Below are 16312 nucleotides of genomic sequence, written 5' to 3'. Positions count from 1 at the left end.
CTGCAATGTGTACATTATGAACCACCATAATGATAATGTTCCATAGAACCACAGATGTTCTGTGTAGCAGAAATTCAGAGAGATGTTAAGGCTTCACTGGGAATACATTACTTTCGAAGTTTAAAATTTTATTTACAATAGGAACATTTAATAAGCCAATGAACATTGTGAATCTAGCTCTGGCCTGTGTGGCTCGGTGGACTGAGTGTTGGCCTGCAAACCAGAAGGTCTCCGGTTCAATTCCCCATCAGGTCACATGCGTGGGTTGGGGGCTAGGTCTTCAGTAGGGGTCACATATGAGGCAACTGCACATTGATGTTTCTCTCCCTTCCTTTCTCCCTCCTTTCCCCACTCTCTAAAAATAAATAAAATCTTACAAAAAAAACATTGTGAATCTCAATGAGGAAAATACAGATGCATTGTTTTTGAAAGGTTTTGAGCACAAGGCATACTTCTATTTTGGTGGACTTATGTCGAGGGGATTCTTCTTTTGCAAATATTAATCATATGTGACCCTATTACTCCATAAGCACATTATGAGTTTGTTGATACTTGACTGACAATGTAGGCGCATAATGATTCCAAAGTTTACCAGGATATTTTGACCAGTACTGGGAAAAATAGAAATGTTGCAATACTTATTTAATTACATAATCAATTCTTCTTACATGAAAAAGGAACATTCTCAATCTTCAGAACTTGTTTTCATAATTACATTGAGGAGGAATTTTTGTGGTCATGGGAGGGACATTTTCTACTTCTGACATGGATGTCTTAGCCATCCTATTATCAGGGTCTCTGATCACTATAATGCCATTATGTAACATGTAAGACCATAAACATATACATCTTTCTTATGTATTTTTTACACAAAGGTGTTTGAGTTTTATTTTCCTCGGGTTGGAGATTTCATCTTACCATGCATGCTCTTAAAGACAGATAGAGGGCCTGAAAACCAGAGCCTCGGAAACTGAGTCTCCTCTTTCCAATGCCACAGATAATGATTTCAACGACTCTTACACAAAGTCCCACATATGATTACTTTAATTTTTAAAAAATAGAACGACCAGTCCTTTAGGTATTACATCTAATCCCTCAACAAACTGGAATATTTTGGTAAAGCATTCACACTATGTCATTATGGTGAATTGACTAAGCATACTAGCCATTTAATTTCAGAACATAAATTCTATACATGGATAGATTCCTAATTTTAGTCAGAGCAGTTTTGTTACTACAAGGACCATGATAATAAAGTAAGAAATTGCAAATCCATAAAATATCACAGAGCAGAGGAAAAGCAGGTATTTTCTTTAGAATCTTCTTCAGTGCACTTAACATTATTAAAAATCATTCAGTTAGTATACTGTTTTCTGGAAAACAACCAACTCACAAAGTAGTTCAAAGGTTAGTTACAAGATAAACTAATAGCTATGCTAAGCTATTACTTTGTAGAGACAATAAAAAAGAAAAGAAGGAAACTATATTATTTCTACCATCTGTATGGTAAGTCTCAGCAACAAACAAATCAATAATAAAACATTTTTATTTAAACCCTCCCCTGCTTTTCAAACTCTCTGCTTCAGAAATTTTATCCCAACAGAGAAATCTCCTTGGAATATTCTATAAATATAAAAAAGCAAGAGTGGAAAATGTAATAAATGTTTTATTTTCATTTGTTAATAGATGGTGAAGTTTAGCTCACTTGTGGTTTGACCTTTCTCCAGTACATGGACAATTAATTTTTCTTTCATTTTTTTAAACTATGTTTTATTGATTATGCTATTAGAGTTGTCCTATTTTTTCCACTTTTTATTCCCCTCTTTCCTGCACTACCCTTCCCCCCAGCATCCCACCACCCTTGAGTTCATGTCCATGGGTCATACATATAAGTTCTTTGGCTTCTAAACTTCCTATACCATTCTTAACCTCATCCTGTCTGTTTTTTACCTACCATTTATGCTTCTTATTACCTCTCCCTCCATTCTTCCCCCTCTGTCTCCCCACCGATAACCATCCCTGTGATCTCCATTTCTGTGATGCTGTTCCTGTTCTGGTGTCTGCTTAGTTTGTGTTTTAGGTTCAGTTGTTGATAGTTGTGAGTTTGTTGTCATTTTACTATTTGTATTTTTTATCTTCTTCTTTTTCTTAGATAAGTCCCTCTAATATCTCATGTAATAAGGGCTTGGTGATGATGAACTCCTTTAACTTGACCTTATTAGGGAAACACTTTATCTACCCTTCCATTCTAAATGATAGCTTTGCTGGATAGAGTAATCTTGGATGTAGGTCCTTGCCTTTCATGACAGTGAATACTTCTTTTCATTCTCTTCTTTCATGTAAGGTTTCTTTTGAGAATTCAGCTGACAGTCTTACGGGAATCCTTTTGTAGATGGCTGTCTTCTTTTCTCTTGCTGCTTTTACAATTCTCTCCTTGTCTTTAATCTCAGGTAATATAATTATGATGTACCTTGGTGTGTTCCTGCTTGGGTCCGACTTCTTTGGGATTCCCTGGGCTCCCTGGACTTCCTGGAAGTCTATTTCCTTCACCAGATTGGGGAAGTTCTCCTTCATTATGTTTTCAACTAAATTTTCCATTTCTTGGTCTTCCTCTTCTCCTTCTGGCACCCCGATGATTCAGATGTTGGAATGTCTAAAGTTGTCGTGAAGGTTCCTAAATCTCTCCTCAATTTTTTAAATTCATGTTTCTTCATTGTGTTCTGGTTGAATGTTTATTTCTTCCTCTGGTCCAAACTGTTTATTTGAGTCCCAGTTTCCTTTCCTTCACTCTTGGTTCCCTGTATATTTTGCTTTATTTTACTTTGCATAACCTTCATTGTTGCCTCTGCTTGCAACCATACTGAACCATTTCTGTCAGCATCCTGATCACCAGTGTTTTGAACTCTGCATCTGATAAGTTGGCTATCTCTTGGTTGCTTAGCTGTTTTTCTGGAGTTTTGATCTGTTCTTTCATTTGGGCCATATTTCTTTGTCTTAGCGTACTTGTTACACTGTAAGGGGCAGAGCCTTAGGTATTCACTAGGGTGGGGTAAACTATGTCGCTGCTTTGTGGTGCTGTATGTAGAGCAGGGACCAGAGGGGAGACAATGCTGCTTGCTCAGCTCTGGTTCTGCTTTCTGTCACTTCCTCCCCTCAACCCACAAGTACATTGGACCCTTCTGGTGCTGATTTCTGGGTGGGTGGGCTTGTGTATATTCTAGGACACTGTGGGTCTCCTATGATGCTGGATGTTTCGCCTGCCACTGCAACCCCAACAGATCTTTACAGCCAGAGGTTTTGAGGCTTTATTTCACCCCACACTGAAACACTGGGTTGTGTGGTCTATCTCCTGGTTGGTCCATCTCCAGTTGTTGCTCCTGGTTTATCTGCATACAAATGTGGTATTACCAGCTGTCATCTCACCCAGCCAATTTGCCAGCTGTCACCTTGCCACACATCCTTCTTTCCCCTCCTACCAGTCCAGATGAATATTTCTTCTTTAATTCCTTGGTTGTTGGACTTCCATACAGTTCAATTTTCTTGCAGTCCTGGGTGTTTTTTGTTTTTAAACTTGTTATTATCCTTCTTTTGGTTGTATAAGGAGGCAAAGTATATCTACCTACACCTCTATCTTGGCCAGAAGTACGATTTTTCTTAAATACAGCTTTCATACAGCTATAGCCATCTCAAACTTCAGTACACATCTCAGGAAATTAGATCTATACAGACGCACATGGATACACAAAAACAGTAATTGCATAGATTTTTTCATAGATTTCTTTCTTAGTATTTTGTAGATTTTGATATACCACAATTTAAATTGTACAGCTGCAAACATTACAATCATACATGTAAGTATCTGATAAAATATGCATGATCCTACAAACACAGTCTCCATACCAAAGCATCAGATAAAAATGTTTTTAAGTTTAACTGCATATATTAATATTATAACAACTGATAATAACAAATGATAAAAATTGAATCTTTATTGTGGCAATTTTCATCTAGGCTATACATTGAGATCATACTCAAATATTCAAATTGTATAGGTTTGAAGTGTGGCCCAGGCTACCATTTCAGTATTTTTAGGTGCTATTTCTCTCCAAGTATTTCAGCATTTTTTTTAAGTTTCAAATGTTATTGATATGAATTTAAGGCTAAAAACCACTGACTAATTAAGTACTTGATGAGTCTTGTACTAGGTAAGTCACATTCATTATCTCATCTAATCCACATAACTATACTGGTTAAGTTTTATTATCTCCATTTCACAGATGAAGATACTGACACATAGACAGGTCAAATAATGTGTTCAACAACTCCCAGAGTTGGGATTTAAACCTCCATTACACATACAGGGTTTGGCAGAAGGCCTGCTTGAGTGTGGTTGGTAGGGTAACAACATATGTGTAACAATTTGTAGTTTCAATTTGAACAGTTTCACCTAAAATGCCATATGGTGTGCTTGAGTGTGATATTGTTATGTTACAGAATTACATGTTTATGGTTTTGTAATCAAAGGGGGCATTATTTGTGCTAGACCCTGTATGTGTATGAGAGCAAATACATAATTCTCTATTTTTATCCTATGATTCCTCAAACAAAACTAAGACAAAACTGAAGTGGGCCAATGAAAATTCAAACTAAAATAGCACATGGTCTTCCCAAATAGTTTCCTTCTGCAGGGTCATCCATAAACAACTCTGACCCTCGACCAATCTATTCTCCACCATTTCACAACCATTTAAAAAGCAAAAACAAACAAACAAACAAAAACCAAGCTGATGGAGTTACCAAGGCCTTGAACTCTGAATTCTCTGGGATTTCACCTGGTTTTGCTCCCCAATGTATATCCCTGTCCCTTTCCTGATGACTTTTTCCATGATGAGGGGGTCAACAAATATCTATGAAATAAATAGAGGTCACAGATTCAGTTCTGTGCTTTCTCAACAAGTCCCATCTTCCTGTCTCCTGATTCCTTTAAAGTAATTTCTGGTTTCCATCTCTAGCTCCCCGCTCAACTCTGGCTCTCAGAACATCCTTTACTAGGCTTTTTAGTTCCTAGTCAGCACCCAAACCGTACTTGATTTATCAGTCACAGGTTGAAACAACCACCCTGATTTTCCCCTTGGGAGTTCCAGATTGTTCCCTGAGCAGATCCCCTACTTACCACACAGCACAGCGAGTGGGCAACGGAAGGAAGCAAGGCCCAGTGTCCCCAGTACAACGTGGCCTTGCAGACTATCACACAGGACTGCACTTAACTTCAGTGCTTTCTTCCCCATGCGCATTGTGCTGATACAATTCCTACATTAGGTTATGTCCTCTCCTGGCTGAGTGAACTCCAGCAATGGAATGACTGAAAAAGGCAAAGTTTTATTTTCATGGCTCTGAGTGAGGACTAAATCTTTTTCCCAGCTTGACTTGAATACAAACACTCTCGAATCACCTAAAATGGTTTCATAGATATTTTGATGCGAACCCAGGTCCATGGGGCGCAGTGAAGAACTAATTTTCTGTGACCAGCCTACCTTTCAAGAAAACAACAGCTCACTCTCAGAACTTGGAGAGAGACACACCTAAACAGACATCTCACAATTAGTATATTAATAACTAACATTTTAGACAGAAACCAACATTTAATTCAAGTAAGGTATTTAAAAGCTCGAAATTATTCTAGTGAAGAGGGATGTTCTCTAATGATGGACAATATGAGTGTGGTCCCTCAACAAAGACTTTTGCTTCTTGCATACTATTACCGGCTGCATGGTAATCTTACCCGGCTAGTGTTTTCTTAATGTCCTGGGGAGCCTGATCGTTGTAAATTACCTGTGACATCTCATTAATCCTCTTTTTCCTCACAAACGCATAATTAATGGTAACATTGACAATAATACACAAATTAGCTAAGTGACGCTTTATGGTGTTGGTTTTGATTAACGTCAGGAACCCAAAAATGACATTAATGTAATGCAGATCCCAAAAGGCAGTCTGCACTCTGACCCCAGACATACATTTTGTTTGCACCATCACCAAGATTAATCCTCCTCTGGATGAAGACGAGACAAAACTCTGGCCACTGGCAGTGTGTGCGGGGCTGTCGGAAAACAAACCGCCTCAATTGCATTTGTTTAAGAAGGAAATCTTAATGCATAGAAAACAACAGCGTAGTGTCATTTCCTATTGTCTAGTTAGGACAAAGATAAATGAGCAACTGTCATGATTTAGATCAACTGCTTCTCCCCTAACTTCTATTATTTGCTTATTTATGGAGCAGTGTTTAATTAAAAGTATACTTAGATGATACGAACCCCATGATAAAATGATTGAAATGCCTTCTGCTTTCACTGTAAATGGTTTTTGGAAATCAAAGCTGATTTTCATATGCATTTCAACCTGCAGGACCTCTAAATAATAAATTCTTATTACCCACAGAGGGTAAAAAAAAAATCAATGCCTGGGAGAATATTCTTTTGTCTCTGACTTGAGTAACAAAGTGAAAGCACCAGAAGTTTAGATCAAGTAAACTTCTTGGCTTCAAAAGTGAGGCACCTTTGCAGAGAATGGGAAGGCTAAGTCAGAGCACTTGTTCCAAACTGGAAGAGAGATGGAGAGAGACTCTGCCTTACTCACAGTATTGTCTGTTGCTGCATCATCGATGTCTAAAGGCAGGATTGATCCCATGACGTTATTAGGATCGTGAACAGTTCCTTAATCATGATTTTCACAAATCCAAGTTGAGTGCTGAGTCTTTTTAACACTCTAAAGAACGCTAATTTTTAAAATGCAGCCTTCTACAATATTTTCTCAATAACAATTATTCATAGCTAAAAAATCCTGATGGTATATCCTTTTTTTAAACATCATGATAATAGTCCTTTCTTGATTAATTTGACATCTATTTATTTGAGCTATTTCTCACAATGCTGCCACTAAAGCTCAGCCCTACATAATGATCATATTCCATTTCAATAATGGAATAAGGAGAAAAGTCATATTCCCATGCTGTTTTCTATTATTCACATAAATAACTTACCATTTGAAGAATGCTTAATGGGCAAAAATATATAATACATGAAGGGACGTTGTAAAAGTTAAAATAAGTCCACCAAAATTGGAAAGCAAAAATCACCAAAATTATAAGACATGTTGCGTGTATATTTGATTTTTTAAAAAGAATTTGAATATCTAAAAAGATTTTAGTTGCCGTGAAGGTGCATTTTAAGTTGCAGTACTCCTAATTGTTACGCCCCCACCACACGCACCAAAAACTGAGGAAGCAGACTGCCTTACGACTGCTTGTCACAGCAGTTTAATGTTGAAAAATGCCTCATCTGTCCCTGCTTGCAATGTATTTATCATCTGACTTGGTCTATCTTTTGTTTGTTTGTTTTGGCTATTTAAAGTTACAAGGAGCAAAATACTTTGTTTAAAGAGGCTCGGGTTTTTCTTCTTTTCTCATTTAAATATTATTTTAAAATCAAAAGCAACTTATTTTTAAGTCAGCCTAGTAGAAGCACCAACTTTCACCAGAACATAAAACCCATTGCAAAGCAAACTGGAAATGGAGGGGTTCCTTTAGAGGTCATACTTCCATTCTACCTAACTAAGTCATAAATCGAGATTACAAGAGTAAATTCCTTTTCACTATTTTGGCAGGAATAAGTACTGCTATTTTGAATCTTGAAAGATATCTGCCCTTAATGCGTATGTTAGATAGACCAGGGTAAGCCAGTGCTAGAAGAAATCGAAACTAGCCCTGGGTTATGTAGAAACCAAAATGGACACTCACCACCAAGCTAATTAGTAACCAATAAATTTATTATAGAAATGCCATTCCTTCACCCTGCAAAGCCTTAGGAATAGGATGATTGAAAGTTTCAAATTTCTAAAACCCTCTCTGTGACAGTCTTTGAATCAGAGGCATTGTCTATAACATGGTTTTAAGGTAGCTGTCGGAACATCGTTAACTAGTTAAAAACACTCCTCAAGCTATAAAACTACTTTCTTAGACGACTCTTCTTAGCAAACTGTTCGAAACCTCCCAAAGTCTTGAATTTGTATTTTTCAGCAGTTACGATGACTATCACTATCAGTCCAAATGTATCATTTTCACTTTTCAATTTTATTCAAGTTCATAGAGCATTATCTGTCCAACCATACATTTACAGAAATCTCTTTTTCAGGTTTAAATGTGGTGGGCTGAATTTTAATAAGCTTGAATACCGTGCCAAGTTACTTTTTGTGTTGTTCTAAGGAATCATTTCATGCAAATAAAGAGGCTGCTGTGTGGGAAAGCATGTTTTCCTAAGTGTTTAATCGGATATTTCCATACCACAGCACTTCGTAGACATGTTTTTGCTTTGAAAACATATCTTATCAGGGGTGGTTCGTGTAACATTCATGTCTGTTTTCTTACCTTTGAATTCGAGCTCTATTTATAAAGCTCAGCTAAGTGATGTCTACAGCTAAGGAATTTCCTTACTAGGGAGTTTTACATGAACACGATTAATAAGAAAGCACCACAAGGCATAGAGCAGAGTGTCAAATTAGGTTTCCTGTACAGTCTAACCTTATCAAAGTGCTTTCCTTTCCACAGAAGAAAAAGATATGAAGCTGTGGATTAATATGTATCTGGTTTTATCTTTCTAATATTTTCCTCTTTATGTAATATCTGTTCAATATAAACAAAAGGAGATACATTCTTCATTTTGGATTTGTATATGCAAGTGAAACGGGGTCCCTTTCACTATGGAAGGCACTGGTCTTTCTCACACGGAACAAACTGCTAGAGAAACTTGGTTTAGGTGAGATGCAAATATTTAGTCCTCACATCTGTATTTTGAAATACAACATGGTATTTTCCATACATCTATGTGTGAAGACATATTTCATAACATTACATAAGGTTTTTCCATGCATTTATCTTCATGGAAGAATGGTTTGCAGAAAATCATGACATTATACGATACTTCTCCAGCAAGTTCATTTTCACTTTAATGTGAGTCCACAATTTATGAAAAAATAATAGTTATTATAGGCACAGCAGCACTTACCTGTTGCTGTGTGAAAATTCCTACCCTCCAAAATGTGCTTTTACTTCATTTATCATTAGTAGGCTATACCAATGCATAAATATTTTTAAAACAGAACATTAAATCTGCATTTTAGTTTAGGAGTTTACTTTTTACACAACCGAAAATCAAGCAGCAGGCCACAGAGTCAAGTCCAAAAGAACATTCTTACACATGCCTTGACTTGGGTTTTTTGGTAACTGCCCTGTAGAGACTGTCCTTTATTAAGACTCTTAATGAGTGTTCTGCCTGTATTTTTCTACCAAGAATGTCAAATAAGGCTCGAAAGCAAATGTAAACTGTAATGCAAGTGACACACACTAAAAATAGCCCCATAAATCTGCTCATTTTGTTTAGATAGTCTCCGGAGCTGTAAAAAAGTAGAACTGCTCAGCTTTATTATTTGTTTTGGAAAAACTAATTCTGTAGAGAATAGGCCACTGATAATGCTATATAACATTAAAGAAGATTTATTAAGACCGTCTCTAGATTTAATTTTTAGAAGAATTTTTCCTGTTTTTATTTTCTAAATAAGCTACAAGATAATTCACTGAATAGAATCTACAAAAGCAAAGAAATGTGCCCGTTTATTCACTCTAAGATTTTGAGAGTCACATTTATCTAAAATGAAATTAATTAAAACTTCAAATGGAATTCTCATTCCTATTAACCTGTCAAATAAGTTGTTTCCAATGTTTCCAGTCACAGAGCAACAATATTTATTACCCAACATATCATGAGTTTTTAAAAATAACTCCAAGAGAACATTTTTAGAATATTTACAATCTGAATAGACAACTTAAAAAAATGAGACATTTCCACATGAAAAATAGCTATTGTAATTTACAATGTTTGATGGAGGATGTATTTTTAGAGAACCATGTAATTTGAATTTGAGAAATTGGGTGTTGGGGCAAAACTGAAGGAGGAGAGCCTGAGTTCTCTCCTATGTTAAGACAGTTTAAGGAAACTGGTTTATCTTTTCTCTTGAGAAAAAGTTTAGGAGGTTTGAACTATTCCTTTTCCCTTTCCACAGGGTAGTCGATAGGATTTCTTGGATTGGTTGGATGGCTTTGCACTTAAGCCAAGATTGATTGCAATCTCAGGCTTTGTTTTTGGATATCTTATCCCAATGGAGGCATGCATAAACAGACCCAGTAACTACATTGGGCAGCAATCTGACCTTTCGGAAGAGAGACAGTTCAAAAACTATACCCACGTTTCTTCGAAGAAACAAGAATATCATCTTTTAACAGAACCTTGCAACTTCATTCTGTTTCTTCCACATGGCCAAACTCCACACTTGAATTACTAAGAAATGAGCTTTTCCAGGGCTGTGGGCCTCCTTCCCCCTGCCCCCCCAGAGGGCTTCTCCACCCTCCACCCCAAGTTCAGAAAGAAAAAAGTGTTGCTATTCATGTGATAATTGTCAAAACCACGAGAAGTGCCAAAGGAGGCAGCGCCAAGAAACCATTAGTTCACTATAGGACTCAGATCTCTGCAGTGTCCTTCCTGTTAACGGGCCAAATTTCGTCAGACCTTTTTTCTTGTAAATTCTTCTTAGTTTGTTTCTAGCCATCTTTGCAAAGAATTGTGTGAGCCCTCTGTGTAGTAATTCTTCAAGAGTTGAAATTAAAAATAAAAATACCCAAAATACTGTTTTTGACAAAAATCTTATATTCCATTCTCATCACATGCATTTTAAAATGACTAATTTAGAAAACCAAAATGCAGTACTGAAAAATTTACCAGCCCAATATTATAGCCCAAAATGGTATCTCGAGTGCATAAAACATAGAAAGAAGATAAAAATAACCAAACTATCTTTAATTTTTTTGAAAAATCTGATTCATGTAGAAAAAACTAATTCAGAAAAATTTAAGAATGTGGTTTTTTAATTATCATGTTATGCGTTGATGCTAAGTCTTTTACATAAATGAATTATATCTAATGCTTCAAGTCCATAGTTTCATTGTATCTTTTTAAATATTTCATAGGAAAATATCATCATGAAGAGAACAAATATTATAATTATAGTAACCTAGCAAGATTTTGAAAAGCAAAGAAAAGGAATAGTACATTTTTTGTTTGTAAACCCATTGACACAAACAGTCTGACCTGTCACAAATTACCTTTTAGCTACCGTATGTTATGTGTGGACCAGTCAAAACTGATAACATTCTGCTTTCATCAGTTTTGTATGAAAATCCTGTAAACCTGAAATGTTTATTGCAGTGAGGTAATACAATGTATCTAGATAGCATGCATTCCCTAGACATGTTTACTCGGGTAAGAATTCATAAATGGAAAACTGTTTGGGCTACAGAACAGGGTTATTGCTCCTAAAAGGCAGCTCATGGGTTGCTTAATAGTATTTTAAATGTCTGCTAATGAGAGTCACAAAAAAGCACACCAGAGTAGAGAATTGGTTCCAGAGGCGATCACACAGTAGTCAAGATTAACATGCCACTAGGGGACAGCAGAAAGTCACAAAATAAGGTACTGCCAGAGAGACCAGAACAAAAGGCTTTTATTTGTTGAGAGAGAGACAGAGAGAGAGAGAGACAGAGACAGAGAGAGAGAGAGAAACTAAGATGTATTTCCAAACCAAAATCTCTTACAAGTCAAGTGTTTGTAACTATATTTTTAAAAAGCAGAAAAAATATTTGCAGGGGTCTATTTTTAGATTGCTAAAATCAGTGTACCAGAATGTTATAAAATATACATAACTATCATTTGGCAAAATAAATTCAAATATGGACTATTCTATTTTCTGCATTTGAGAGTGAAGGAAAGTTTTAAACACTAGAAAAAATAACACCGCATTGCAAAACACATTAGACTTAACCTCTCAATGACAAAATACAGCTGTGAAATACTGAAAAATTGTTCAACAAAACTAAACATAAGCACAATCCATTCCATTTTTAAAGAGGTATAGGGACTATCTGAAGAAATAAAAGTAACTAGGAAGTTGATCAAACTAACCAAGTAATAACTAACCAGGGAGGGGTAAAAGCAGGTTTACAGTGTGAGCACAGAAAAACACACAGTTTATTCTTGTATCATGATTAATTATTATATTATTTTCCATACAAACAACTGTAAACCTACTTTTGTCCCACCCTGTATTTTTAATCTGTAAACACTATTCTGATTGTGGGTTTAAGTTGTGATCATAGTTCAAAAGGACTGGAAATTTTGACCTCTGTAATTATTTTAAAAGCTAATGCACATCCTTTAACAATTCGACCTGCTGAAATGGTCGTTTATATTTCTATATTTACATGCATAAGCATCATTTTAAGTTTAATAGATTCTGCAGTCAGTTTCAAGTGACTTTCCTATAATGTAACATTCTTATGACATGAAACCTAATCTTAGACTCTGAATTTCTTAAATTCATGGATCACATTCCTTTGTTTGATCTGCATAATACTCAATATTTTCTGTGATAAGGTTGGTGACCTTTACAATCACTTTTTCTGGGATACAAATAGCTTCTGGATCTTTATTCATTCTTTGTTCTTGTTTTGTGCCATATATATGTACCATCTCTTACCTAGCAGAGTCAAAATTTCCCCTCATGTCATAAGATCAAAAGGTCAGATCAGACTTAAGAAGTTATTTAGTTTATTCCTGTTATTATTTATTTATTTTATAAAATCAGGCATAAAATATGGTAAATCTCTCTGTTGCTCTTATTTTTAACACTCAAGGATGTCAATCCAACACAATTTGTTTAAATACCTAGTAGCTAGTATACTTACACATATGAATATTTAAATTTTTTTCTCCACCAAATCAAATGGTTGGTTAAAATTATACATTTACATCAAATACATGCCATACCCTTGATTTTTCACAGTTTTGTCCTTACCTTTTAATCTCCTTTTTTCCTGTAATATGTTTCCCTTCTAGTCCAGTATTCTAACTATGGCATACTTTTACAATTTAGTATTTCTTTCATCCCTGGTGGCCTCTCTCCCCTAGAGCACAGCTACTTTTTCTTTTTCTCTTTCTCTCAGAGGTTCCTGTTTTATAGATTGTATTCTCTCTTTTTATTCTGCAATTTGAACTAAATGACTCCAAAAATAATTATAATACTTCCCTCCATACCTTCTAAATCATGAGGACCCTCCACTTGCACTTCCCCCGACCTTCCTACCACCCTGCCTAGGTCCCATCCACTGCCTGGAAGATCCTGCCGTCTTATGCTATCCACAGAGGAAACAGACACCAGCTGTTCCCCTCTACCTGCAGAAGACTGTGCTCCTTCATGAACTTGAAGACTGCTGTTAATTCCCTCCAAGTCCTTTCTTCTCCAGACTAAACAAGGCCAGTTCCTTTACCCTTGTTTCATTAGGACTGTTTCCCAATGCTTTAGTTGTTTTGCTGCTTTCTCTGGACCTACTCCAAATTCTGCACATTCCGCTTAAGTAGTAGGATCCTGAAGGACATAGTTTGATAACAATGTACTGATTAAAAACGCATATAATATTGATGATTATTTATGTTCCTTAAATTCTTCAGTGCCTACCTATCAGTGCTTCGTCACTGAACAACAGAGTTCTCTGTTTAACCCATAATTAGCTGTGATCCTCTGTGGCCTCCTATAGCTTCTGTTTTTCTTATGATTGAACAAATCTTTCCTCTAATACACCTGAAGTTGTTTTTCTCCACCAGTGAATTGCTCTTCCTTTTTATCAATAACCCTCACTCTCTGTTCTTTCTAGTTACTTCTCTAACGATTCTTTCTTCATTTTGTTGTTCATTCTTATTTAAATGTAGATCACAATATCTTAGCTATCAAAATCTCAACAACTTATTTATAATGCAGAAATAATTTAAATTATTCTGTGTATTTAATTTTCTTAAGCAGACTCTTAATTAATAGGATTAGTACATTTTTAAAAATTAACATATTACACTGAAACCAAGATCATTTTTTAAAAATAGGAAGGCAGCTATGACATGCGGCATGTGTGAAAGAAAGTGGGGAGAGAAAAAGAATGTGTAAACATAAGTTAACTTCTGCAATTCTGGATATGTTTGGCCTTCACCCTTTTCTTACCTCAGAAAAGACCTGAGATTTGTGATTTTTCTCACAACTGCACACTCATCATGTATAATATGATATCTGTCTACAGAGAGAGAGAAGATAGATATGAATAAAGTTAGATCTAATCTCTCTTATCCCTAGCACTTACAAATTATAGTTATTTTTAACATGTTCACCTTGTGTAGTATGCTATTACACTTAGAAATTACATTAAAATTTTAGTCTAGAGAGAAAAAGCCACAGAATAATTCTGCAAATTCTGAGTAGTTCTCTTAGCGAGTCATTGATACCTAAAATGATTAGTAATAACAATGAACAGAGAAAAAAGTAAAAATTAATATGTAATTTTGTTATTGCCCAAATATTGTACTAAACAAAGAAAAATGAAAAACTATGCAGAATTAATAGAAAATTGTGATTCAACAAGCTAATTTTTATAGCAGTCATCTAACATAAAATAATAACGCTCTGTGCAAAATAATAATTATTCATTTGTGCTACATCACAAACTTTTTTAAAAAGAAATTTCAAGAAATAGGAAAATTACTTGCACTGTATTATCCATTCATCTCCAAACTCACCTTTGCCCCCAACAGGGAAAAAGGTAAAGAAATAAAATGACAAGATATAACCTTTGAAATTTTGTCCTCACCCAGATGTTAGCCTATGAAAAAAAGAAGACGCTCCAGCATAAACAGTCTAGGATTCACATGTTCCCAGCATCTGCATTCAAGTTGCTGAAATTGCAAAGAAAAGTTCACTCTATTTAACCCACATTTAGTGCATATGAGCCCTTTTATTGTTTCTTAAACTCCTTAGTTACCTTCATGAAGAAAATGCTACCCTAAAGTACTAAGACAAAAGAGAAGTAAATGTCCACCTCAGTTTATACAACTTCAATTTACAAAAAAAAAAATGGAAAGTAAAATAAATAAAACCTTTGGGACAGTACTATAGCTGCCATTTGGCACATGGTGAATTTAGCCAGACTATTTACTTACAAAGGAGTCTTCTCTGAAGGTCAGAAACACAATCAAAAACTAACTAAATACAAAGAGAGAAGCCAGTGAAAGATGAAATAATCCAATCTCCAAATATCCTACTTAAATCACTCACAATCTTTGCTTGAGAGCTTCTAAAAGTATTAATTCTCTGGGAATAATTAGAGCTTTAGAAAAAATATTCAATGAAAAAATTTTCCATAAATAAAACCCTATAGAATATTAAGTGAAAAGAAATGAACAAGAACACTGTAGATGCACTGTAATGGACGGGGCACATGGCTTCCTAACTGATTCGTTCACACGTGTATACGCAGAGGAAAGGGGAGATGGAGTCTCTGACTCACTGCCCCTTGAATGGGCAGACACCTTGGCTGCAAAACATCAGGGACTCTGCTATTTCTAGCTCCTTTCCCCCTCCTTTCGGACTTTCTCTTTGATCAGCTATTGGGTAGTATCCATTTTTCTCTCAACCTCAACAATCTACCTTTTTTTCCTTTAACTCCCAGGTCCAGTAAATCTCACTTTTTCTATGTAACAATTCTATTTTATTATGTGAAGTTAGATGTATTTTTTACTTTTGTGGTGCCCTTTTTAAAAATTTTCCTCTCCTCATATCATTGCTATCTTTCCTTCTATCTCTTATCTTCTTTAGGCCCTCCCTGTCCCCTCCAGCCTTTTCTCTTATCGTGTCACCTCAGGGTGAGGATGAGTTTGCTGCTCCTTTTTCCTGTCACTCTGTACACTCCTCAGTAGCAGATCTCTGTTTCACCTCCCTTTCCACATGGTCTGCATGTGCCTGTGGGAAGGATCCCTCAGGCATTGGGTCAGCCTTGAGGGAAGGGTTCATTATATCCAAGAAAATGCAGAATATCTCAACAAGAGTTGATTTTTCCAAATAATTGAATGGAGAGTACCAGCAGATGAAAAAATTAAAAAGTAATATCCATAAATTATGACCTCTGTGTTTTTAAACACACTGCCTTTATATCCTGCAGGTGTTCCTCAAGACCAAGTTGAAGCACATTCATTTAAAAGATCTCTTGCTATTTTATGTTTACTTCCCATTTCCCAAAAGGCTTTACGTGATTTCTCTAGCACCATTTACTAGAAGGAAGATAGATGCATTTGTCTACGGAATCTAAATACTTTGATGTGGATCCAACCAAATG

The 16312-nt window shown here is 35.8% G+C and overlaps 1 long non-coding RNA gene across 5 annotated transcripts; it reads right to left on the bottom strand.

Moving 5' to 3' along the window:
* Positions 1–411: 411 nt before the first annotated feature.
* On the bottom strand, positions 412–14955 carry LOC118993624 (uncharacterized). 5 transcript variants are annotated; one of them, XR_005067898.1, is made up of 5 exons: positions 14721–14955; positions 14152–14221; positions 5535–5582; positions 5269–5362; positions 412–611 (listed from the first exon to the last, which is right to left on the bottom strand). It is a non-coding gene; the product is annotated as an uncharacterized LOC118993624 (long non-coding RNA). The 5 variants fall into 5 exon arrangements; XR_005067897.1 differs by lacking the exon at positions 412–611 and adding an exon at positions 3594–3719; XR_005067899.1 differs by lacking the exon at positions 412–611 and adding an exon at positions 6637–6765 and having other exon boundaries at positions 4935–5362.
* Positions 14956–16312: the final 1357 nt, after the last annotated feature.

The sequence above is a fragment of the Sturnira hondurensis genome, unplaced genomic scaffold (assembly GCF_014824575.4).
Source record: "Sturnira hondurensis isolate 20B ecotype Veracruz unplaced genomic scaffold, ASM1482457v3 Scaffold0008782, whole genome shotgun sequence".
Taxonomy (NCBI): Eukaryota; Metazoa; Chordata; class Mammalia; order Chiroptera; family Phyllostomidae; genus Sturnira; species Sturnira hondurensis.
Note: the sequence above shows the minus strand (reverse complement) of the source record. Positions and strands in the feature narration are given on the sequence as shown.